The 27,415-nt window shown below is 49.0% G+C and overlaps 1 protein-coding gene across 3 annotated transcripts in view; it reads right to left on the bottom strand.

Moving 5' to 3' along the window:
• WARS2 (tryptophanyl tRNA synthetase 2, mitochondrial) overlaps window positions 1-27,415 on the bottom strand; it is a 124,092-nt gene that overhangs the window by 13,718 nt on the left and 82,959 nt on the right. The window lies entirely within an intron of this gene.

The following is a 27,415-nucleotide window of genomic DNA, read 5'->3' as shown; positions in this document are numbered from 1 at the left end:
AATTCTTAAGCAGGATGTACTTTCATAGGTCAAGGAAGAAAGGCAGGTTCGATTCAGAACATAGGCAGTATACTTTCAGGAGACTCAAATAGCAATACTGTGCAAGGGATATCCCCCCACACCCCTTCCTGGGCAACCTGTAATGCAAAGGTTAGGGAGAACCTTATCTTGTCTTTTACAGCCCAGTCCCCAATGTACCCGAGATGCCACATGAGAACAGGATCCAAGACTCTGGGACCCTTGGACGACTCCTGAGGCTGAAGAGACTCTTCCTCATCACAGTACCCTTTGGTACCTTGGCAGCCGAAGTGGCAGAGTTTCTTGGCTTCACTCGATAGGACCTTTGAAGGATGGACCCCCTTTGCAAGAAGTCATCACGGGATGCTGAGGTCAAGGGGTAAAAGAGGAACCAGGTGCTTTCTGAAGGCAGCAGTTGCTGTCTTAGCAGTGGTCTCCTTTGGACAGCGGTTACTCCGCTTGTGGAAGTACTAGGAAGGTGAAACTTGCTGTGGACTCTGAAAAGGCCTGGCTGAAAAAGATAGGACTCCTGGGGACCGTTGATGTCTTTCGGTGGCGACAGGTACAGTGGCAGAAGTAGGTGTTGGGTTTCAGGATATCTTAGGTGCTGCAGCCACAGCACAGACCTCTGTATGGTCTTTGGCGACTGGGACTCGCCTTATGGACTGGACTATCGCCCCTCACCAAGGCTGGATCCTCAGGACGTCTTCTTTGGATTTTGGTGGTGGGAAACCCGCCAGCGGTCTTCCCTCTACACACAGAGAACTGGAATGTTCTTCAGTGGGAAAGAGTTGTCATATGTCGTCTCAGGGATGTCCCCTGAAGGATTGTTTAATCAGGTGGAACTTTCGCAGTTTGTTGTCAAGCAGCACTATGCCTGGATACCCCTCTTCTCGGCGGTAGGCAGCAAATCTGTCTTTCAGCGGTCAAAACCACTCCTCCGGAACCTGGAAGACACCACCGGACTTCAACTAAAGTTGTCCAAGTACTTCTCTTCTGGACTCACAAAGACCCCTTCTCCAGATGGCAGGCACACAGGACTGGCTCCCAGTCCAGGGTACTTCTGATGAAGAGTAGCAGGTGCACAATGGCAAGAGGTCTCCTATCCACACTCTCTTGGATCAGTCCTTGGAAGAACCTAGCTGCTTTCAGATTACGTGAAAATAAATGCAGCAGCAAGTCTTCTTTCTCCAGCTGAGCTTCCAGGGAACAGCTTCTTCTTGCTTTGGCTTCAGCTACTGAAAGAAATGGCGAGTGAGAGGTCTCCAGATCTACACATCGGTTCCCCATTCACACAGGCTGAGCCGGCTCAGCATCCAATCATTCACGAGTGCATTCATACAGGTAGGCAGCCAATCAGGTTCACAGGTGCTCGGGCCATTCACTCCACCCAGACACCCATAACACAGAATGTGGATTGGAGTTAAAACCCCAGCCTTTCAGCACACTACACTGCATTCACTCCAGTTTCAGTCAGGGCTGTCTCAATCAATACCAGACATCATCAAAGAAGGATTTCACTTCAGACCCCATTCATACAGGTATCACCCCAAGGGTGCACCCACAAAACACAGCCCCTGGCAAGGCTCCAGTCAGTCTAACAGGAGGCAGTCACAGAGTAATACATGGTACGGGGGAAGGAACAGAGACGGGGCTTCCCAGTACTTAAGGGCATCCGATGGGTGTTGTTCACCAAAAGGAAAACAGGAAGAGCTGCACTGCCAGAGGTCCAGGCTGGACCTCAGAGGCAGATAACATACAGAACACACAGAGAAGTGGTAGGACAAGGACTAGGCGGCTCTGTCCTTCCAAAAGGCATTAGGGCAGCCTCCACCTTACACCAAGCAATAATGGCACAGATGTGCAGAAGTACATAGTACTTGATATTAAGAGTTTTCTCTACCATGGAGTCCAGATCATCATTCCCCTTCCACCCGCCACCGCACCCCCGGCCTAGAGCTCTGTAGAGCCAAGGCTCTGAAAGCTACATTGTGTAAGGAAGCAGACCCATCTATTGGGTCAGAATGTGGAATAATAAACATGTTCACTGGGCGAGAGGACAAGAAGCAGTGTGGCTGCTGTGTTTTGGATTCGTAGAGGTTTCCCAGAGTTGGCGTACTGGGACGACAAGATAGAGGGAGTTGGCGTAGTTTAGGCAGGAGATGATGATGATGATGCCCAGTATTGCAAAGACTATTTGGGGATAGGTTAGGTAGGGAAAGATTTGTTTTAGGATGTGTAAGGAGATAGAGATAGATGGTCTGCGTTCATGGTGCATCCAAGATATTTAAACAGAGGTGGTGGTGGCCGGTGGGGCTCCCAGGGCAAATGGCCACAGTAAAGGTTGGTGCAGTTTGCGGCATATTAGGATTTCTGATTTGCTCGGGTTGAGCATTAGGCGTTTGGTCATCATCCATTGGTCGATTTCCGAGAACAAGTGGCGAGGTCGGGAAGTGGGGATGTTGGAGTTTTAGGATTTTGAAAATAAGCTGGGTGTCTCCGTAGTTGCAGCAGGTAAGGTTGTGCGAGTGGATGAGAGCTTGCAATGGATAGAGGTAGAGGAGGGTAGAAAGGGAGACACCTTCTGGCACTCCTTTTGTGACGGGGTGGGGACGTAGGAGAAAGGAGGACGAGATTCCAAATGCTTGCAAGAGGATCCAATTGTGGGCAAAATCTTTGATGCCTACTGTGAGGAGCTTGTTCCCGAGTATTGAGTGGTCTCTGGTGTCAAAGGCCGCAGATAGATCCAGGAGGATGAGAGCAGCACGCCCTTCTGAATCAGCAGTACCTTTTAAGTAATCCCAGATAGAGACTAGAGAGAATTCCCTTCCACAGAGAGGTCGGAAGCCCGATTGGGCTGGGTCGAGGAGTCTATTGGCTTCTGTGAAGATACCAAGTTGCTTGTATGCAGCATGGTCAATTCGTTTAGCAGGGTGTTGGAAATTGGGCAGTAGCGTGAAGGGGAGAGTGGGTCGAGGTTGTTTTTTTTGTGTAGCAGTTTCTCATGAGAGGTTTTGAAGGCCACTGGGAAGATGTCAGGTGAGAGGGAATTATTTATGATGGAGTGGGCTAAGCTGCCAGCACAGGTGGGGGTAAGAATCTAATAGATGATCTACAGACGCCCTACCAAAGACCGTTTTCTACACTGAGTGACCCATCCCTCGGAAATATTTTAGAGATATAAGAAGCGTACTTTAAATGGAAGGTAATATCACAGAACAAACTATTTTTAAAAATATATCAAGTTGTTTTTAAGTTGGTGAACAAGAAAAGTAGCTTACTATTGTGATTCAAACCAAACACTAGTCAGATCAAATGTAGCAGTCCGAGTAATGTAAATTGGAAAGGCAGCCTTACTTTTTACATGAAATATATTCACCCGATCTCTGCATATGGACCAGGAGATCAATGGGTGGGAGGGGAGTAACTCAGTGAGAAGGTGGGGATATGGGAGTGGTGAGTAAAAACCAGCAGATTCCTTTATTCTGTAAAAACAAATGTGCAACCCTGCAGACTTGTAATCGGTTAGAAAGCATACATTTCTTTAGATGGCTGTGCCAACATCTTCATAGGTCCGGAACTAGATACTATTTAGTTTTAGATATGTCAAAAAAGGTAGCAGGCGCTCCTCTCCAGAAAGAACATGGCATGATAACCTGTTCTGAGATGAGAGTTTGCAGCACACGCTTTCTCACTGTACCTGTCACAGATGGAAATACCCATTTGCATATCAGTCTTTGTCCCGACCACAGCTCCCATCAGTGATGTGAAGCTGAGCTGCGAACTCTCAATGTGGTTAACCACCGAACAAGTGCCTTGTTCTTCCGAGAGATTAATTCTTTGAAGGAACTTGGGGTAGGTCACCCTAGGTTACCTGGGGGCACCCAGAAGTGGACTCCCTGCTCACTGTGCTTAGAGAGGTTTAGCTTCACCTCACTGATGATGCCCAACAAGGCTGAAACACGTGTATGGGGTTGCTGTTGGTGCTCTTGTTCAGAGAGGAATTGCCATGGCATTTCAGTGCTGGACTGCCCATGTGGGCGGGACAAGGACTGATATGCAAATGGATATTTCCCATCTGTGAAAGGTACAGTGAGCAAAAAGCAGATGGCTGCAAACTCTCAATGTGGTTAACAACCACTGAAAAAGTTATCATGCCTTGTTCTTCCGAGAGAGGGGCGCCTGCTACCTTTGTTGAAATATTTAGTTTTAGAGTCTGCATTTATTTTAGGAACTCAAATGGATACCACAAGGCCTGGTTATTATGAGAAAAAGGTGAGGACTCTAACCAATAGCCAACTCTACCCACTATACTTAAATTCATGTAGCTATGTTAATGTGAAATGATACAGAGAACAATACATATTTATCCTAAAGTAACTTTGATTTTCTTCAAAACGTTCTCTTGAACAATAAAGACTTAACAAGTCAGAAAATGAAAAACAGAGCTTAGCTTGGTGTCCAGTCATTTGGTCGACTAAAAACTGGTCGAATGACATTTGGTCGGCGCAATTTGGTCGAAAACCAAATGGTCGAATTCTTTTTTTATTTATATATTTATTTTTCGGGTTTTCGTTTTGTAAGGAAAGGGGTTTTTAGGGCAAAAAAGGGGGTTGGGGGACCCCCCCAAAAAAAATAAAAAAAAGGGTTAAAATAAAAAAAATAAAAAATTCGACCATTTGGTTTTCGACCAAATTGGTTCGACCATTTGTCTGGTCGACCAATTTTTTTCGACCAAATGTTGATTTCCCATGAAGTATGCATCAGACCACAAAAGAAATACATAAGAGTGGATTTAAGTTATTCGGGAGCTAAGAACTCTCCTCGAATACCTATGTGCAACCTGTAGCCACAGGCGTGAATCCTGCCTGGGCGGACCCCCACTTCATCCATTCAGAAAATTAGTTAAGGAACAAGTTACTTACCTGTAACTGTTCTCCAGCATGGGTCTGGCATGGATTCACATGCTCATGAATATTCCCCATTGTCAGGCTGGGAATCTTCAGTAAAGAAGAAAAATAATTTTCAGTTTCAGTTCTGAACTGTCTTTTTCCTAATAACCAATCACTGAGCTCTGGTTCATACTGCCCCCAGCCAGTGACTGCCCTCCACCTAAGCCCCTCCTCTGGCAGCCATCTTCAGATTTGGTAGCTCATAAAGTGGCAGTAAGACCAAGAGAAGAGCCGCAGTGGGGTAGGGGGGAGGGTTCGCATAGGAATCCATGCCAGACCCATCCTGGAGAACAAGTTACAGGTAAGTAATTGTTCCTTCTCCAGCATGGGCTCTGGCATGGATTCACATGATCATGAATAAAGAATACATAGCAGTACACACATGCACAACCACGGGAGGTGGCGAGGCTCAACTGTGATGGAACACTGACTTGGTTATGTTTAACCAAGGATAGTCTTTATTGACTAATAAAGAAAATAAAAAAACTGGAATCATGTCTCCTTATTCAAGTTAAAGAAAACACATTGGAATCAGGCTTCTCCAAGGAATATGGCAAGAACCTAGGCCTAGTCCTCGTAGGCCCAGCGGAACGGAGCAGCCTCTTCTTCGCTTCCACCTCGATTCTGCAACAGAAAGGAGAAGTGCCCGCCATCCCTTTCTCTTGGTCGGTCTTATATAGGGGCTGGAGCCTCTTTGACCAATCGGGTCCTTTCATCGATAATAAGCTTGAAAAGCCCCCGTAAGGCCCGCCCCCTTGTTCGTGGATGCCGGCTGCCATAATGGAACCCACACTGGTGACTCGGGAAGGTCTCTGCCTTTTTCTCCTTTTTCTCCTTCAGGCCACGGAGTTACTGGTAAGTTAGAATAGTTTTTACTGTACTCTGTCTCTTTAGGGAGCATTTCTGTTTTATTATGTTTTACTGGCCGTTGTACGAGAGCTCACTCGTAAGGAGTCCTTTATTTACCTAGGTTTCCGGCAGCATAACGGCGTCCTAGCCATTTAAGCCACGCCATTCTTCTTGGTTGTGACATGGAAGGAAACCCATTCTCTGCTCCTGTCGTGATGTTGGATACAGATTCCAAAGTCTTGTAACGTTGTGATCGATGGTTACTGCTCTCACTGATTGGGTATGGGACACTCGTCGTCAGCTGCTTTGTCACATACACCCCCCCCTCACCCTCCCCTACGGATTCGAGCCGGTCGGGCCATTCCATGCTTCTTGAGATATAGTCCGGAACAACCTGATAGGAAGCCTGTTTATGGACGGTTTTGAAGCAGAACGCCTGTAGAGTGAGGAACCACCTTCTTAAGACCCTCTGGTTCGAGTCTTTGTGGACGGCCAACCATTGCAGCGGAGCGTGATCATGAAAACTGTGAAGATTCTACCTAACAGGTAGTATCTGAGGGTTTCTATGGCCCATTTGTATGGCCAGACACTCCTTTTTTCAACATAGAATATGACAACTCGTGGGGCAGATGTTTGACTGATAAACGCCACTGGAAAGAAGGCCTTTGTCGGTGTCTTGGGAAATCTCGGCTCCCAGCCCCGTACCATCAGTCTGCACAAAAAACTATTTTTCAAAGTCAGGGCACCTTATGATCGGTAATGTGGCGTTTTAGAGTTAGGAAGGCGTTTTTGGCAGAGGGGTCCTGTAATAGATCCCTTTTATAGAGCTTCTGTAAGGGGGCCGCCAATACTGGAGAACATCGGTATGAATCTTCTGTAGTAACCTACGAATCCCAAAACGCCCTCATCTGTTTTCGGTTAATGGGCATGGTTAACCGCATAATTGCATCCACTTTGTCCACTTGCGGTTTGATTACCCCTCCTCCCACCAGGTAACCCAAGTATTTTGTTTCTTTGGCGGCCAATATTGTTTTCTTTGGGTTGATATGTAGCCCGGCATTTCCAAGTGTAGTAATCACTTTGACCAGGTGATTCAAGTGTTCTTCCCACATCTGGCTGAAAACAATAATGTCATCTAGATACGCTGAGCTATACGGTATATGATAGGCTAAGGCCTTGTTCATTAATGCCTGAAAAGTGGCTGGAGCTCTGTGCAAACCGAAGGGGAGGACGGTGAACTGAAAGTCCGGAGGGAGGAGAAAAAGCAGTCTTTATTTTGTATTCTTGCCGTAGTAACCTTTGGTTAGATCAATTGTACTAATGTACTGGGCTGTGCTCAGGCGTTCTATTAGTTCATCAATCCTAGGCATTGGGTAGGCTTGATATGTAGAGATTGAATTTTATTTTCTATAGTCCATACAGAACCTGGTGGAACCGTCTGGCTTGGGCACCAGTACGATTGGTGACGACCAGTGACTGGTAGATGGCTCGATCACGCCTAGGCGAAACATCTCTTCCACTTCGGTTTGTATGACTGCCCTTTTTGATTCTGGTAGTCTATAAGTCTGACTCATACAGTTTGTGTTGGAACGGTATCAATCGTATGTTCCACCATGGTGGTTTTTCCCGGGAAAAATGAGAACACGTCTTCCAACGATTGTAAGTGGGTCTCAAGCTCTTTGCTTTGGTTTGGGTTGAGTTGCTCACCCCATTGTACTGCCTGATAAGCTGATTCCGCCCCATTCACCTGTAACTGGTTCACCGTTGGGCTGTCGGGTTTGGCCTCTCTCCATTCCTTCAGAAGATTAATATGATAGTTTTCGTGGTTCTCCCTTCTGTCCGGCTGTTCCACCATGTAGTTAACGGGTCCCAAAACTCCTGTGCTTTTGTAGGGTCCCCTCCACTGGGCCAACATCTTATTGGAGGTAGTAGGCAATAACACCAGCACCGTTTCACCTACTTGGAATGTCCAAGCCCTGGCATTCTGGTTGTAGTATTTCGCTTGATTTGACTGCTCTCCCCAGGTTCTCTTTTGCCATTCCCTTAGGGAGCACTACAGAAGATTAGGACTACAGGTATATGCAATAAATCCCCTTTGGTATCAGTCTGTACCACACAGATTTAGTTGGCAGCTGTGGCTGAGCAGTCAGACTTATCTCAAGAGGGAGATGAGCTGTATTCAGGGTTTACACAATAGGACTACAGTACTATGGGACAAGGAAACACTGACCAAAGCTTTGTATCAAAAAGAATATATTTATTTTACACACTTAAGTTCCACACACAAATCACTATCATTAAAGCAAGTTGAAACAGTCAAGAAAAGTATACACAACTCCCTATTTAAATTGTAGACAAGTTTGCACAAGAGTGAAAACTGAGCAAAACGGCACAGTGTAAACCAAGTAGAAATGGCACTAACAATTTCTCAAAAGGGAGGTAAAGGACAAGTTATACAGGTTTAGGCTCTAAAACACACCAACAACACTTCCCAGTTGGATTGTAAACAAGTTAGGCAAGGCAGTACTTTAACATAGGCAATACCTAGATGAAAACAGAGCAAAATGGCACTTCACAATATTAGAAAATGGAAGGAAAGGTGGTTAAGAGAGTTTTAAGTGCACCAACACATTTCTTGATGAAAAGCAATCTAGAGAAGGCAGTTGTAACAGTTTTAGCCAGAGTCAATAGGCCTGTGCCAGAGTCAGTGGTATAACACAAAGTGCCCAGGATCAAACGGTTCTAGTAGCTGCAGTCAAGTCTTTAACAATTTGAAAAGGTGGTTGCAGAAGGAAAAAGACAATGGGCCTCATTACAAATCAGGCGGTCCAGAAATAACGGTGGCGGTAAACCCGCCGCCACCGTTGTTTCCGGACCGCCTGATCCCGACTCCTGCAGGCGCGAGGTGATGTTCCCGCCAGGTTTGACCTGGCGGGTTTAACACTGCCCGCCTGCAGGCGGACGAGGAAACACCGGCAGCATTACGAGATGCTGCCGGTGTTTCCATGATCCCCATTCCCATTGAGTCCCATAGGGCTCAATGGGAATGGGGATGAACACCATTCCGCCTCCGTGATTCCCGGAAAACCGGGGTTGTAATGCCCCGGTAATTCCGGGAATCACGGAGGCGGAATGGTAATACGAGTCCGGCGGTAACCAGGCGGTTTTACCGCCTCGGTTACCGCCGGACTCGTAATGAGGCCCAATATTAGACGATAGGGGTGGCCAACCCAGAAGGTAAGTAAAGGATTTAAAACACCTTTAGCAGTACCCAACGAAACGGGAGGCCTGGCGGAATAATGCACCTTGAAAGTGGAAGAGGCTCCTGCAGTGGCGGTAGTTCCTGGCAGTTCCTGCAGTTCGGGAGATCCAGCAGAGGAAGAGAGGCTCTCATCGTGGAGGAAGGTTCGAGTTATTGCACTGCCCAGGGATGAAGCCAGCCGTGGTGCTGCCAAAACAAAATAAAAGGTACGCTCCTTTAAATCGTAGTCGTGGTGGACGGGTGCCTTGCTATCCGGTGCAGGGCACTGGCAATTCGACCAAGGCAGGTCCTGGAAGGCGATTGGCGAACTGGTTGGCCCCACCAGTTCAAGGGAAGAAGACTCTTGCAGGTGAAGATTTTCTCAAATCGTTGGAGAAAAGTGGTGAGGATCTGCATCAGGGCTTCACCGGTGGTTCAGTCATTTCAGATGTCTTCAGCTTCTCTCCTCTTCGGGTTTGTTAGTTCCAGGGGTAACATCTTGTCCTCTAGTCCTCAGAGCCCTGCTTTTATGCAGAAAAAAACCAATTCATACAGCCTAGCTGTCACTCACACAGTGGGGTGGCTATCCTGGCCGGATACCCCCCTCCCAGCCTATCAGGGCAGAGTGTGACTTGGGTTGCCTAGGTAATCCTGTCCAGGGTGCCTATTGCCCCCTCCCACACATCCTGTCTACCCCAGACTCGGTGGCGCTGTGAGGGCTTCTGTGCAGAAGCCCGCCAAAAGGACGAACAAAGGATCCCCGAACCGGGTTAGGATTTCAGAGAAAGACACGAGAAAGAAATATTAACAAAGATCTGGCAATATAAACCTACCGGAGTAAAGTTAATAATAAAATAAACCGGCGGTTTGTTAGAGGCTGTCAGTAAAAGTGGTAGCCTCGAACAATGGAAAAATCCCATAGGGAAATATTTGCAGTCAGATATTTATGGTAGTAACCACTGCCACCTGCCAGAAACTTTGGAGAGGGACTGGACGGTACCCTCTCGAAAATGAACACTAGGGCAAAACCATTAACCCTTTCCAGTACTTCCATAATAAGATGGGTTGTACTGGTTTTGTTCATAATATGACTAGTAAAGTCAATGGGGACTTTACATGCCCTGGGAGACAGTAGTCAGTCCCAGGGTATGGAGTCTATGTTTGGGGGATCTCTACGACACCCCTGTGTTACTGCATTGAGGGTGCTGTGTAAAACACATGCAAAAAGATTACCTATGAGGGTGAGAATAACCCCATAGACCATAAGCACAAAATAGCCTAAAACACACATCAGCAATAGGTCTAAGAGTGGAAAAAGAGAGTCTCACTCTTAGCAGGAGAAAAAAATAAACCCCTCAAATCCAGCAAAGCTGCTGGGGGAGGGACTCTATAGGTAAGGGAAATTAGCCTTAGAAGAGAATTCTCCCCAACAGCCTCTAGCTCTTTTCTTTGGTTCAGGTTGAGTTGCTCACCCCATTGTACTGCCTGAAAAGCTGATTGTGCCCCGTTCACCAGTAACTGGTTCACCCTTAGGCTGTCGGGTCCGGCCTCCCTCCATTCCTTCAGAAGTTCTGGTGTTTCTCCCTTCTGTCCGGCTGTTCCACCATCCACCATGTAGTTAACGGGTCCCAAAACTCTGTTATTTTGTAGGGTCCCCACCACTGGGCCAACATCTTATTGGAAGTAGTGGGCAATAACACCAGCACCTTGTCACCTACTTGGAATGTCCTAGCCCTGGCATTCTGGTTGTAGTATTTTGCTGTATTTGACTGCCCTCCCCAGTTTCTCTTTTGCCTATTCTCGTAGTCTGGTAAGGTGTTCTCTTAACTCCAATACATAGTCTGTAAAATGTGTTTCTTCCTCTTGTTCTTCCCCACTCGGTTTTGGCGATATTGTGAATGGTTTTGGGCCTATGGCTGAACAACAACTCAAATGGGGAAAATCCCGTGGATGACTGCGGTGTCTCTCTCAAGACCATCAAGACCCTTGGTAGTACTCGGTCCTAATCCCTACCAGAGGGTGCTGTGACTTTTTTTTTTTTAACATCATTTGATAGTGTTATTGTATTTCTCCACCAACCCATCAGGTTGTGGGTGATAAATGGAGGTACGCATCTGTTTGATACGCAGTTGTTGGCACACTTTCTTCATTACGCCAGACACAAAATTACGTCCCTGGTCCGTCACAATTTCTGAGGGCAATCCTACCCTGGCAAAAAACGGAACCAGTTGGTTACAGACTTGTGTGGCACTAATACCCTTCATGGGAAAAGCCTATGTATCTAGTGGCGTAGTCCACTAGAACCAGTATATAGAGTTGTCCCTGACTGTTCGGTTCCAGGGAACCCACTAGGTCCATACCGATTCTTGAAAATGGTTCTTTTATGAGAGGCATGGGATGCAAAGGTGCTTTTTTGGGTTTAAGCGTAATTGTCTTTTGACACACTGGGCACTCCTCACAATACTTTGCCACTTCTCTGTACACTCCAGGCCAAAAGAAGCACTTTAACAGTTTTTCTTGTGTTTTTTCCTTTCCAAGATGTCCTCCTACCACATCGTCAAGTGCCATCCTTAACACCACTGGTCTATAGCTTAGGGGTACAAGTAATTGTTTGGTTTCTCCTTTACTTCAGTCTGTGGTTATGCGGTATATATCAGACCCTTCTTTGTCTTGAACCAGGGGTAACCAGCTCCTGTACTAGCAATAGGTACTGCTTGTTCTCTGGCATTCTTCAGAGTTGGGTCCGTTAACAGTTCGTCCCGGAATGTTTTCTTGCTGGACTCCGGTAGCCAATCTATTATGCCTACATATTGGTTGTTTTCTGCCCACTCTCGTTTGGACTCTTACTTCTCGTCTTGTTTTCTTTGGTGTTTTATTACCGTTGGGGCATATCTCATTTTGAGAATTTGGGGCTGTTCTGAGCCACTCTGTGCCTCGAATAAAGGCATGTCTTAACCCACTAGCACCCGTGCTGGCAATTGTGGCATTATGGCGACCCTCATCCTTGAACTGACCCCTTTGCCCTCTAGGTCTACCTCTTTGGATGGATATACCTTTGTGTCCTCATGCACACATTTAATAGAGATCGGTTGACTCCCCGCCCCTTCAAGCCCACTTACTTCCGGTCTTATTGCGGTCTGCTAACTTCCGGAGTAGATTAGAGCTTGTCTTGGGGTTCCATCCACCCTTACCTCCACGAGATACGGCTCCCTTCTTCGTCCATATTCTCTGGATTGAGTATACCCGACTTTCATTGGTTTGGTTTTTGTTTTCCGTGGACAGAACCAGGTTATGTGCCCCCATTCCCCACAGTCAAAGCACTGTGGTTGCCGGTTGATAGGGGGCCAATCCGGGTCCCTAAACCTCCGGCCAAGTGTTCTTTAAATTCAGGGACGCCGTTCCTCTGGCTACTGGTTTGTTGGTTTCTAGTGGGGTCATGCGGTTTGGTCCCGCTTTCTGGAAAGCGGGACACAATGTCAATAGCTTCGGCCAGTGTTAGTCTGTGGTGTTGACGTACCCACTGTTGCATCGCCGTGGGTAGGGCCTCGACAAACTGCTCAAGTTTGACTTTCTCCATGATTTCCTGTACTGACTCAGATGCTGGCTTTAACCATTTGTCACATAGATCCTGGATCCTATAATACAACTGTCTGGGGGTTTCACCATTACAAAGGCGGGTCTCTCTCAACCTAGCCCTGTAGGCCTCTTCATCCACCCCCATCCTTTCCAGGATGCTTTTCGTAATGTCTGCATATGTGGCATCACCTACAGGATTGGCAGCTTGATAAGCCCCTTGCATGGGCCCCGTTAAGGGAGCGATGAAATGCCCCCATTTTTCAACCAGCCATTGGGAATTCCGCGCCACTCTCGAAATTGGTAAAGAAGTAGCCCGGGTCTTCTCCTTGCTGGAATCTCTGTAGCAAATTGGTTGGGGCTATTGATGTACCCCTTGTCGCAGTCATGGTCTCAGTGATCTGCTTGATGGCATCCTGGGTTGCCGCCTGCAATTGTAGCGCCTGCTGTACGCCTGCCGGTCAGTCTGTGCTTGATGTGACTGGACCTGCATCAATTGTTGTAGCTGTTGCTGCCCACCAGTTAGTGCTTTTATTATGGCTTCCATGGCGTTCTCGATCCCACTGCTGCCACCACATTTGTGATCGAACACTGACTCAGTGTTCCGTTTAACCAAGGATAGTCTTTACGGACTAATAAAGAAAATAAAAAGAAACTGGAATCGGGTCTCCTTATTCAAGTTAAAGAAAACAAATTGGAATCAGGCTTCTCCAAGGAATATGGCAGGAACCTAGGTCTAGTCCTCGTAGACCAACTGGACCGGAGCAGCCTCTTCGCTTCCACTTCGATTCTGCAACAGAAAGGAGAAGTGTCCGTCAGCCCTTTCTCTTTGTTGGTCTTATATAGGGGCTGGAGCCTCTTTGACCAATCAGGTCCTTTCATCGAGCGTAAACTTGAAAAGCCCCCGTAAGCCCCGCCCCCCTTCGTTCATGGATGCCGGCTGCCATTATGGAACCCACACTGGTGACTCGGGAAGGTCTCTGCCTTTTTCTCCTTCAGGCCACGGAGTTACTGGTAAGTTAGATTAGTTTTTACTGTACTCTGTCTCTTTAGGGAGAATTTGTATTTTATTCTGTTTACTGGCCGTTGTACGAGAGGTCCCTCGTAAGGAGTCCTTTCTTTACCTAGGTTTCCGGCAGCATAACAGCGTCCTGGCAGTTTAAGCCCCGCCATTCTTCTTGATTGTGACATAGAAGGAAACCCATTCTCCGCTCGTCGTGATGTTGGATACAGATTCCGTAGTTTTAACATTCTGATCGATTGTTACCGCTCTCAATGATTGGGTATGGGACACTCGTTTTCAGCTGCTTTGCCGTGCTCTGTGGTTCCCTGTCCCACCAACTGGCCTCCAGACTCTCCTCTCCCCCCCTCATCCACCTCCTCTGCCTTCCCGAGGTTGTCACATCAATATAAGCATCTCTTACCTCCTCACCAGGCTCACCTTCAAGCGAACAGGATGCGCAGCACTGCTTGGCCGACTCTGGACTCCGCTCTGGAATCCCGGTCGACGCAGTAGGACTTCATGAAGGTGTGCGTCGACCTCCATGTAGCAGCCCTGCAGATGGCACACCAGACAAGAATGCCGTAGTTGCAGCAATCACTCTGGTCGAATGGGCTCTTGGACTGCCAGGCAACAGTCGGTTTGCCAACCGGTGACAATGGGTGATGCAGCCAGAAAGCCATCTGGAAAAGGAAGCCTTGGAGAGGGCCTTCCCATTGTTCACAGGACCAAAGTTCACAAAAAGTTGCAACATCTTCCGGAAACCTTTGTGCGGTCGACTAGTCACATCCAGCGAGTGAAAAGTCCAATCAGCTGGCGAAGAAGGCATTGGAAAAAATACAGGCAACAGCAAGGGCTCATTTAGATGAAGGTCTGACGGCACCTTGGGCATGAAGGAGGGATGTGTCCTCAGCACCACCCTCGTGTCGTGAAAAGTCAAATAAGGTGGCTTATAGGACAGGGCCTGAATCTCACCCACTCGTTGTGCAGAGGTAGTGGCCACGAGGAACGCTGTCTTCCATGACAAGAACTTCAATGGAACTGTCTGCATAGGTTCAAATGGAGAGCCCATGAGCCTAGTCAGTACCACACTGGGGCTGGAGCCTTCAACGGCGGGAACGAACAAAACAGTCCTTTGACAAACTCCTTATCCAGAAGGTGGGACCATAATGACGACCATCCCGGAGATCTGGTGTAGCGGCCGCCAGAAGAAACTTGAAGGAGACATGGGCCAGTCCTGCTTTTGCCAACAACAGCAGTGACTCGTGAGGGTTGATCTTATGTGTACGGTACCAAATGGCAAACCTCCTCCGTTTAGGTCTCTAGCATTTAAAAGTAGACAAAGCTCTGGCCTCGGCAAGTACCTCCTTGCAGTCTGCTGGTAGGTCGTTACCCCCAAACTCTAATGCTGTAGGAGCCAGGCCTTCAGGTTCAGCAATCCCAGGTTATGGTCCAGAATCGCGCCTCCTTCCCTGGCGAGAAGATCTGCGACCGGCCGAAGCTTGACTGGAGGGGACGCTGACAGAAGGTCCGGGTACCAGATCTGCCACGTCCACGCCGGTGCGACGAGGATCATCCTGCACCGGGAAAGTCTGAGTTGATTGACTAGTCAAACAAGCAACGGCAACGCCTACAGATACAGGCCATCCCAGGGGAATGAGACTGTGTTCCCCCATGATCCCCGGCTGGGGAAACCTGCTGGCGAACCGCCGGCACTTGGTGTTCGTCGCCTTCGCAAACAGATCGATCTGGGGATTGCACCATCTGCGGAACAGGTGATTCACTTGGTCCTACTGAAGTTCCCACTCGTGGCACAAATGCAACTCCCTGCCTAGAGAGTCGGCGACAGTGTTCTTCACCCCTGCCAGATGAAACAGTATGAGGAACATCCACTGGGCAACAGCTCAGTGCCACAGGTCCTGCGTTCTTTGTAGAGCGCCAGGGATCTGGTACCCCCCCCTGCTTCCTAATGTAGAAAATCATGGTGGTGTTGTCCGTGAAGACGCGTACCATCTTGCCCTTGAGGGACGGAAGGAAAGACTTGTGGGCCCAAAACACAGCCTGCAGCTCCAACACATTGATGGGCAATGTCTTCTCCTCCGGTAGCCACAGGCCTCTTGTGTGAAGACTTCCGGTGTGAGCGCCCCATCCTTCTAGGGAGGCATCCGTCGTGACCGTCTCCTGGTAAGGTGGGTTCTGGAAATCAGCGCTACTGGAGAGATGTACGTGAACTCCCCACCACCGTATCGCTTGACGGAAGCTCTCGTTGAGTGGGATCTTGTCCTGGAAGCTTCCCAACACTTTTATCCAACGGGCATCGAGGAACTCCTGTAGTGGCCACATCCATACCCTGCATAGTCTGATGAGGTAGATGCATGACAACATTATGCCGAGCAGATACTTGATGGACCTCACTGTGGCAACCTTCAGGCCCAACAGCCGTTGTACCTTGTCCACTATGGCCACTACCATCTCCTCCAACAGAGACGACAGGCACAACACTGAGTCGGGATCCCAGAAACCGCACGTCCTGCGATGGACTCAAGCAGGACTTTGCATATTTCACCGAGAACCTCAGATCAGTCAGTAGGCGAACGGTCCTCGCCGTGTGGTCGACAGTGATGTCCTTTGAACTGGCCAGGATGAGCTAGTTCTCCAGATAAGGGTAGACGTGGATCCCCTGCAGCCGCAGATGCGCAGCCACTGGCGCCAGGCACTTGGTGAAAACCCTAGGAGCGTAGAAATGTGGTGTTCCTTGTGACTACGGATGTGGAAGTAAGCATTATCCAAGTTCAGAGACGATTGGAAGTCCCCTTCTTCCAGCTGTCCAAGCACGAGCTGAAACGTGACATTCTGGAATTTCTGGGACTTGATTTATTGGTTTAGTCGACAGATCGAGGATGGGCCTCCAGACTCAGCTCTTTTTCACGAGGAAGTACCTTGAGTACACTCTGGAGCCTCTTTGGACGAGCTCTATCGCGCCTTTTCTGAACATGGCCGCACCTCGAGTAGTGGTTTTCCTGCCGAGCCACCAGTGGTATCTGGGGACACTTCTGTTGAAATTCTAGGGTGTGCCCGTAGGCAAGAGTGTCCAGCACCCAACGGTCGGTGGAGATGGGCTTCCACACACCGAAGTTTGCACGCTGGCCTCCAACTGGGGTGCACAGGTGGGGGCCCAACGCCATGGTCAGTTCAATCCTGCTTGGAAGTTGGAGGGTTGCCTTGGGTTCCTTGGCGATGACAACATCCTCCTCCGAAGGGCTTGGGGCGGCCCCTGTTGGTTTCCTGAGCTGAAGAGCGGCAGGGTTGGCAGGAACTCACGGAGCCCCTGAGGACCGAAAGGACAGCCTCCGTTGTTGAAGAGTGCCCAAAGCCCCCGCCGTCTCAGTCTTTATGGCTTGTAGAGACTCATCTACAGCCTTCCCAAACAAATTGCCCCCGTCGAAGGGCATGAGCAACACCTTCAACTGAACGTCCTGCGAAAGTTGGTGGCCTTGAGCCAGCCACGACAAAGGCAAATGCTGTTGTCCATTTGCCAGAATCCTGCGTCTGCCATGTCTGGCCACCGTGATGGCGTGGTCTGACGCCCCTTCACCTTCCTGCAGAATTTCCAGTGCTTCCAACATCTTGTCGTCGAGGAGGAAGTCCAGTATGGGGGCGATCTTGAACCACAGCTCCCGGTCGTAACTTACTACGCTGATGAGGGCGGCGTTGGTCGTCGCCCCAGAATAGATGACCAGTCGTCCCATGGCATCTAACTTCGTGCCCTCGCTGTCTGGAGGGGTGAAGGCTGCCGAGATAGAAGCGCCTGAGGGCTTCTTCTTGGCTCCGTCCTGACACCACAGAACCCAGAGACGGTTGTGCCCGCAAGCACTTGGGTGCAGAGTGCGGCACCCTGTTTTTCTTCTCATGGCGATTACTCTTTTCCGGGGCTGTAGAAGGGTTTTTCATGAGAGACAAACCTTCATCCCAAATATCATCCAGGAGTGGGACAGAGAGGATGGTCTTTCTTTTAGCCTTGCGGCGTTGATATAAGAGGCCCTCCTCTTCTGGAGCGAGCTGAAAATGTTCAGACGCTCTGGAGATCGAGTGGGATGAGCCTATCTCATCCGGCGGTGAAGATCTAGGGGGGAGGGAGGATATCGGAGGTCCCCTAACCGTCCATCGTCGGTTCCGTCTCATCCTTCAGGGGGGGAGGAGGGGAATAGGGGGGGGGGGCGCTGGGGGTGAAGGGGGTAAGGAGGTGGAGGGTGAACTCTTCTTGGCGGAGGCTCCCCCCGTTGTCAGGGGTTCCGTTGGTGCAGGCGCCGCAGGAGGGGCCGCAAGCGCAATGGGCATCCTGGTCTGCATCTACGAGACCAGCGAATGTCCACTAAGAGGTCTCTAGGATGTAGTGGAGCTGGGTGTGGCAGCCGAGGTGTGGGCATAATAGGGAGCAGGGGCACCGGATGGGAGCCCCAGCCGTCGTCGCCTTGCTGCTCTTCCTCAACGGTGTCCTTGCCGTCATCACTTTCATCGTTGCCTTAGTCGGCGCGCTTGTCATAGGGCCTGCTTCCCATGTTTTCCTCCTCCTGGATAGCTTGCAGACCAGAGAGATATCTGTACCCAGGAGGGCCACCGCATCCCCCCTTTTTTGCTTCCAGAGGGGAAGGCCTCAGGGAGACGACAGGCACACCCCGCACACATGTGTAGCTGCTGTCCATTAACAGGAGACTGACACCATTCTTTTGTTTGTCGATTCTAACCATACACCAGTATGATCTGCCGCCCTGCAAAATGGCGTTGGCATCATGCTACTGTTGGTTTTGACCATGCATGTGTGTGTAGCTGACGACATGCAACATGTGGCTGGCACCATGTATTTGCCCACCGATCATTCCCAAATACTGTAAACTTGAAACACTTAATGTAACTGTTTCGCAACCGTATTCTTAAGTTATAGTGCCTCGATACCTCAGGGTTATGGTGCACTTTATAAATGTAAAAATTAAATAAAAAGGGAAACTCGTACAGAAACAGGTCTTCCCAAGGGAAGGAGAATGCATCCTCCATGCTCCCCGGTTGGCAGAACCTGCTTGCAAACTTCTAGCACTTGGTGTTCGTCGCTGATAGATCTGGGGACCGCCCCACTTGCGAAAAAGGTTGTCCACTTGATCCTGCCGAACTTCCCACTCGTGGCACAAGCGCAGCTCCCTGCTGAGAGAGTTGGTGATGGTGTTCTTTACTCCTACCAGGTGAAACGGAATGAGAAACATCCCCATGGCGACGGCCCCAAGTCCTACGCCCCTTTGGAGAGGTGCGGGGGATCTGGTGCGCTCTTGCATCTGGATATAAAACATTGTGGTAGTATTGTCCGTGAAGATCCTTACCACCTTGCACTTGAGGGACAAAAACACTGCTCGTAGTTACAGTACGTTGATGTGCAGCGTTTTCTTCTCCGGTAGCCATAGGCCTCAGCCGTGAAGACGTATGGTGTGGGCTCCCCATCCTTCCAGAGAAGCGTCCGTCTTGACCGTCTCCTGGTACTGGGGGCTCTGGAATTCTGTGCTTCTGGCGATGTTGGAGCGCACGCCCCACCACCGTATCACCCGATGGAACTCCTCGTCGAGCACGTTCCTGACCTGGAAGCTTCTGGACACCTAGATCCAATGGGCGTCCAGGAATTCCAGAAGCGGATGCACCCGCAATCTGCATTGCCGATCAGGTATATGCAAGATGACATCATGCAGAGCAGTGACTTGGTGGTCCTCAGCGTGGCGATCTTCAGTGCCAACAAGCCGTTGCACCTTGCCCAAGATGGCCACTATCCTTTCCTCCAACTGAGCAGCCAGGCAAGACACTTGAGGCTGGATCCCAGGAACAGCGTGTCGGAGTCATGGAGTCAAGCAGGTCTTAGCATAATTCACAGAGAACCCCAGATCCGTCAGCAGCCGCACGGTCCTCACCATGTGATTGACGGCGATGTCCTTCAACCTGGCCCTAATGAGCCAGTCGTCCGGTAAGGATGCACATGAATCCCCTATAGGCGCAGATGAGCCAGGCACGTGAAGACTCTGGACGCTACCTTCATTCCGAAAGGGAGAGACTTGAACTGATAATGCCTCCCTTGTACGACAAAGCACAGGAACTCGGAGTGCTTCTCTTTGATGGGGACGTGGAAGTATGTGATGACAGAAAGTCTCCTTCCTCCAGTTGGTCGGGCACGTGCTGCAGTGTGACCATCCTGAACTTCTGGGACTTTATGTACTTGTTCAGGTTCCATGTAATAATGTTGCCACAAAAATCTCGCCATGCAAAAATATCGCCGAAAAATGGCCGTTTTTTGTGGCGACATTATTGCATGGAACATGCAGGGGACAGCCCCGCAACCCCCAAATATTTTTTTTTCGTTTTAAAAATAAATTATTTATTTTTTATTTTTGCCCCTGTCCCCATATATATGGTCACCCATATAATATCGCCACGACCTTTTCCCGGCGACCATATATATGGGGATAATATTACCTGATACCCTTGTTGAGTGGTCGTAGATCAAGGATGTGCCTCCAGCCGCAGTCTTTTTTCTTACGAGAAAGCATTTTGAGTAGACTCCAGAGCCCCAGAGTCGCTTTGGCACTAGCTCTATCGCCCCTTTCCGTAGCATGGCACGAACCTCCAGCAGCAGCTACGGGATGTGTTGTTCCTGTAAGGTCACCAGTGGTATCCATGGACAACTCCAAGGTGTGCCCGTGGACGAGTGTTTCCAGCACCCATCAATCAGTGGAGATGGTCTTCAACACGCTGGTGAAATACACCAGCCGGCCGCCCACTGGGGTGTAGGCCTGACGCCTTGCCCGGTTCAGTCCTGCTTGGAGGCCGACATGCTGCCCTGGGAGCCTGGACGATGACGGTGGTCACCTCTGAAGGCCTTGGAGCAACCCCTGTTGGCTTCCTGGCTCATGGAATGGGAGGGTTGGTGGTAAGACGACGAGCCCCCACTAAAACTGCTCGAGGATCTGTTTGACTTACCTCCTGAGGATCAAAAGGACGGACGGTGCTGTTGCAGCGTTCCCAGCACGCGCGGTCTCTTGTAGGCCTTGATGGCCTGGAGGGATTCATCGACGGCCTTCCCGACAGTCTGTCTCCGTAAAACAGTATGTCCAGGACACTAGTCTGGACCTCCTGCCTGAAGTTGGTGGCCTTGAGCCAGCCATGATGATGAAGGCAAACCCCGTTTCCCATCTGGCGAGACCATGCGTCCAGCAACAATTGGGACCGCAGACTACAGCACCCTACTTCTTTTCAATGCAGTCCTTCTTGGCTGGGGATGAGGATGGGTTCTTCAGCAGAGCCAACCCTTCGTCCCAGACATCGTCCAGGAGCAGCACCGAGAATAGTCTTCCTCTTCGCCTCCTGGCGCTGGTACAGAAAACCTTTTCGGGGTGAGCCAAGGTGAGCTGGAAAAGCTTGCATGGGCTATCATGGAATGAAACTCATTTCGTCCAGCGGGGACGCCCGCATGGTGGGGACATTCCGCTGTCTGTATCCGTCTCTGCCCCCCTGTGGGGGCGGGGGGGAAGAAGGAGGGCGGTGCCGGTTGGAATGGGGGTGTAGGGTGCCTTCTCCTTTTCTTCAACAGTGGTGGCTCCGGTGAAAATGGGGTCACAGCCCGTGGTGCCACTGGGGGTGCCGTCGGCATCCTCTTTTGAATCTCCGGCACCAGCGTTGAGGGTCGAGAGGATATCTTGGGAGAGGTCTCTAGGCAGTATCAGGGCCGCTGGGACCAGCGCCCATGTCATCATCTCAGTCAACGTTCTCCTTGCCACCACTGGGCGTACCCTCGACGTTCTCCTCCTCGTCGTATCCACCACCCTCATGGATGGAGTTGACGTAGACCATCTCATCGGATAAAGAAATGCCCCCCCTGAGGGGTCGGTCCCAGGCTGCGGTCCGGCATGCTCTTCTCTGGAGTCTTCTCCATCGGTCTGGCCGCCACCAGGGGCACCTTCCCTTGGGTCAGCTCCTTTTGCATTGGAACGGGAGGCCACCACCAATTCGATAGTTGAAGACGATTTGGCGTGGTCCTTCACAGGCAAGTTGGCCACCTTGCCCTGCTTGGACTTCTCTGGGCTTTTCCCGCAGCTTCCCTGGGGTAGCTGGCTTTCTCTTGGACGAGGAGCTGGAGCGGTGACTGGAGACCAAGGCAGACGTAGACAATGAACGCGCCCTGTCCGTCATGGCTTGGGCCCCAAGAGATGGAGCACCCTCAAAGGTCTTAGAAGCCTGCTCTGGCTGGCTGCATCCAGTTGTGGCCTGCCCCTGTGAACCACCCAGGGTAGAGGCCCTTGGATTAAGCCACGTCAGATCTCAATCTTTTTCCTTGTGCGTCGAGTGCAGGCAATACAGGCACTGGGAATGCTGGTCATCCGTGAACACATTCCGCAAACTGCAGCAGAGCTTGGAGAGGGAAGCGCCGTCCTTCTCCTCCGACATGGCACAACGATGTTGCCCTTGAAGGGCGATGAAAGATGCTGAAAAACTGATCCCCGTTTTTTAAATTTTTTTTTGTTTTTTAATTCCACACTCCCGACATTTCCAGTAACGTGTTCCACAATATGCATTACATGGTTATATTCTCCAATGTCTTCCCCCACCCTCCCCAATAAGAAAACTCGAGCACTACACCTCGTACCTCCAATACTCAGGGTAGGTCCTCCTCAAGATTCTCAAGCGGGTCCTCGTCACTGGGATCACTAGGGGTGCACCCATATAGCGAGGCAATCAATTGTCTCCATTCCATCAGTGGTCCTACTTCCTCACCCTCTCCTTTGCTAGCAGCCTCGTGCCATGTGACTGTCTCTGCATCTGCCCAATTGAGGAGGTCCTCCCACCACCTCTCCACTCTTGGTCTGCTAGCGGCTTTCCAGCTCATGGCGCTTCTCCTCTTGCCCAGGATGTATGCCAGGTCTTTGAGTTTGAATACATGTTTCAAGTTACGTGGCCTGGTGAATCCCCCCCAGCATGCATGCCCAGAGGGATTCTACATCTAGCATAATCCCCTTATCGGACAGCTTAAGTTTCACCTCCCCCCATAATTTCCCCACCTCAGGACATGCCCAGAACATGTGGATCATCCCGGCTCTCTCTTCACTGCACTTGGGGCATTTTTGTGCCTCTGCGTTTCCAAATTTTGCTATCATGCGGGGGCGAGGGGGGTCATCTATGCTCTTTGAGTGACATAGTTGGATGTGTTGTAACCTGGCATTTCTAGACACCTCCTTGTGATATTTTAGGGCCCTCTCCCATTGCCCGTCTTGCAAGGTTTCTCCTGCTTCTTCCTCCCAATCCCGCCTTAGATCGGCGAGATCCTTCCCCACCTTCAGCATAGCTAATTTGTAAATCCTGGCTATTTCATGCCCCCCCCCTCCCCCGAGATGTCATACATTGTTTCAGTAGCCGTATCCGGGGGCTCCGCCAGCTATAGCTCCGGCCAAGTTTCTTTCACTTTTCTGACAATTCTGTTATATGTAATATATTGCCCAAGCTGTACCCCGGTCTCCTGCACCATTGTTTGGAAATCTACCGCCTCTCCCTCCTGCCAAATGTCCCCCAGGCGCACGGGCTCCCAGAATTTTCATATCGTTCTTCTGAGTTGGACATCTACTCCGCATAGCGCCACCAGTGGCGCCTGCGGGGAGCACAGGGCCAGGCCTCCCATGGACCGGCACGCTTTATACCATACCTCCCATCCCAGTCTGAGCAGTCCTGGTCTCCCTCGCATCTCTGGTTGGGGAAGCCATATTATTTCTCGTAATAAATAAGGGACACTGTCCTCCTTCAGCAGCCTGGATTCTGCCGTCTCATTTTCAGCCAGCCACCTAGCCACGTATTGTAATTGTGCCGCTAAATGGTATATCTCGAAGTTCGGTAACTTAATCCCCCCCCTTTATCACATGTGTTCTGAAGCTTCCACAGGGCCACTCCGTTTCTTGTGTTATGCCACAGGAAACCCCTGCACAGACTCTGCAGTTTAGTGAAGAAACGCTTGGGCACCATGTATGGGATGTTTGTAAAATAGTGCAGCAGCCTGGGCAGAACCACCATCTTCAGCAGGGCCGCCCTTCCCACCATAGCCAGAGGCAACTTGGCCCAAACTGATCCCTGTTAATCAGATTATTAGACAATGGAGCACACAGGCTCGAATTTGAACACAATAAGGATTTTCTATCGAAAAAACGAAGAAAGCTCTCAGAGCGAAGCACAAGGACTCCCAAACTTGAACATGCGGTAAACATCTGAAGATGGCTGCCAGAGGAGGGGGTTAGGTAGAGGTCAGTCATTGGCTGGGAGCAGTATGACCCAGAGCTCAGTGACTGGTTTATAGGAGAAAAACTAAACTGATTATTTTAACCGAGGATTCCCAGCCTGACGACGGGTAATATTCATGAGCATGTGAATCCATGCCAGACCCTATGCTGGAGAGGATGGGGAACACAAAAAGACAGCCATTTTAACATAATTGTATAAATAGATACTGGTCTAGAAGTCCTAATGACCACAAGGAACATTATCCCTATAGACAATTGCCAACAGCTCATGTACACACATAGAATATAAACCACCTTTAACGACTGTCGCAGAATTCAGCTAAAAAAGCCCCAATTCTAATGTATGAATCTTGGGCCACATTATTTCGTTTATTTAAAAACACCCCCATATGTTTTTTCTAGTACTGTATTTAGCGTCAATGTGTCAGTTGGCGTTCCACCAAAAGTACTTACTAGTGATCCTAGTCCTAAATTCCTGAAATCGTGAAGGAAGAGCCTGCACATTACGCTGGGATGAAAAATGTACTTGGAATGCAGTAAGAAAGACCAACATTGGTAAAGACAAGAGGATACAACACACTGCAGCTTCAACATCACACAAGAAGACATTCAACACCTATCTATAGGAGATATATTATCAGGGAGGACTCCCCCAATTTCCCTGATGATCACCAAAGTCTCGGGGAAGGTGCACCAAGACTTTGGAAGCAAATCTGGAGATGCTGGGTTTGGGTCAAGTGAAGCAACTCTCATTGCATCATGGAGACCTGGTCTGGGTCTTAGCAGCGACCTCTTGTGAAGTGTTTTTCACATATGTTATGTTATTTGGCACTTCTATAGTGCTCTATGTATCATTGGTATGACCTGAAAGCGCTGGTAGGTTGAACACCCTCAGGGACCGTAGTCAAGGTCAGTTGAGAGAATAAGGTTTCATAGGGTGCTTGGTGTCATACGGGTGCACCAGATGTGTGCAGCTGATGTAATTACCTGATGGTAGCTACATCCTAATATCAGGTGTGGTGGTATTCATATCAGTTGAATGTGTGCAGTTTGGCGGGTGGACACCAAGACTGGATTCTGGCTGCGTTGGGCCTGTAGGACGGTTTATGTGTGCAGCTAGGCCGGTTTGTCATGGGATATAGCTGTGTTTTATTAGAATGATGAGGTGTTCATGTGTAAATGTTCGTATGTGAGCAGCTAGGCCGAAATTGATCGAGGGGTATAGCTGCACTCTATTTGAGTGATGGTGTAGAGAAGAGAGCAAGCATAGTGATATGGGAGGTGAGAATTTGGGTTTAGTTATGATCTAAAACATAGGTAAGTAAATTACAGAACTAGCTCAGGCGACAGTTTCTAGGTGAGTCGAGCGAGTGAGAGCAGTTCTAATTGTGCAACGCATGCAAGTGAGTCACAGTGCTATCTCATGGGGTACTTTCAAGATGTGAGTTAAAGTATATTTCTAGATGTGATTCAATCTTGCAAGAATAATTCCTAAGTGTCAATAAATCACAGGATCATCATAGCGTGCACCCTCTAGATTTTAGCCAATTGTAACAAGACCAGTTCTAGGAGAACGGCACAGGCAGGCGACGCAGACTAGTAAATTCACAGCACTATCACAGCGGGCACCCTCCAGGTTTGGTTCAATGCAGTGCTAATAATTTCTAGCAATTTTCTGACTGCGACAAATACAGTGACTGACTTTGAGATTCCTGTATGGTGGGGAGAGGCCCAGGTTTCAATACACCACGTTTCACCCTACAATAGACAAAGATGTAGGCCACAACTGGACGAGTGTCCTGCAAAGTCGTGGAGAGGCCTAGGTTTCATAATACATTACGGTTCACCATAAAGCAGACAAAGATGGAGGGTATAACTAGATATGAGAATCCTGTATAGTGGGAGAGCCGTCTAAGTTCCACAATAGGTGGGTCTCAACATAAGACAGAGACGGAGGCCAAACCTAGATTTGAGAGTCCTGCAGAGCGGGAGAGAGGCCTAGATATCCTAATACATTACGTTTCACCATACAATAGACAAAGAGGGAAGACTATACCTAGATTTGAGAGTCCATGTTTGCTAAACATTCACAACTCTATCCAAGTGTGGTATCTACTAACATTCAAAATCCTGTCTAGATGTGAGCCAAGCTAATATCCAGAGTTCTGAGTGTGGCATTTACTTAACATTCACAATTCTATCTAAGTGTGGAATTTGCTAACGTTCAAAACATGTGTGAACCAAACACAAAAAGGGAGATTGGAAAATTCTACACGTCCAGTGCAGACACAATCACTTTAGTTAGAACTGGGAATTTAATGAAGGGCACAGAAATTCCCTGTACCACGATTAGAGGAGTCATTGTAGTTGAGTATGTATGTATGTATAGCAAGTTAGAGTTTGCTTTAAGACACCTGGTTAGTAGACTATATACAAGCTTGTATTACTGGCAAGCGATTACACTTGCCCCTTTGTTGAACTCGCCATGCACCCGTTACTGGGTTATTTTGGATTATTTCTCTTAACTTATTTGACATTTTCCTTTGACTTGACACTCCTGGAAGTTTAGTACATTTTGTTAAAAGGATTGAAGCCTATGCATTCTATTAGATACGGATACCTTAGCACCTTTCCAGAAAGCTATGAAAGCAACCTTTAATCTTGTGGGGTGTCCAACGCAGGGCTGCAGCAAACTTCATGTCATGGGAACAGTGACAGGATCCAAGGGAAAGGGACATTAGATGCCTTAACGTTTTATTGCCATGCAAATTACCATGCCAAGGCCCAGATATATAGGTGCAAAGTGGAATGGAGCACCTCAGGGCAGGTGTCACATTCAGGTTATGCCTGGTTTACTTGAAAGTGGGGGCAGGGCTTGGGAAATAAAACATGCATGGGTGCTGCCATTTGAAGCTACAGGAAGGAGGTAGAACCATCATGGGAAGAAAAACATTCAAAGCCTACTTAGAAAGTTGATCTATCTGCTCTGAGTCGCTGTGGAACCAGATGAGGATGTGCAGTGGAAACTTCTTCCGATAGCTGTGTTGAGACATAGAGGACCCTAGAATATTCCTTTAATCCCCAATAGCGGTGGCGTGGCTCCTACAGGACACCGAACAATGCATCCAGCTCTGTGAGTTAGCCCATTCCATAAATTAAGGATTATCCTTTTTCTTATTGCCAATTACCGCCCTTGTCCTCTTTCTAGCTCTACTCCATTTTGTAGATCATTTCATGTTTCCTTCTCTTTCAAGCACTATTTAGCCATAGTTTAATCTAGATACTCATTATTGAGCTTCACTACTCCACCTTAAAATCACGGTTTCCGCTATCTAATTTCTTTGCTCAAATGATCCCCCTCCCAACAAGTTTTCAATGGCTTGGTTTGGCAAATTCAATCAGCTCATGTTTCTCATCGATTCCCGCTCCCAATTCTCTTTCTGTATTAGCTCTAATAATTCCACTATTAAATTGT

Source organism: Ambystoma mexicanum, chromosome 7p (genome assembly GCF_040938575.1).
Source record: "Ambystoma mexicanum isolate Mex_15411 chromosome 7p, UKY_AmexF1_1, whole genome shotgun sequence".
Taxonomy (NCBI): Eukaryota; Metazoa; Chordata; class Amphibia; order Caudata; family Ambystomatidae; genus Ambystoma; species Ambystoma mexicanum.
This window is presented reverse-complemented; position numbering and strand designations above follow the sequence as displayed.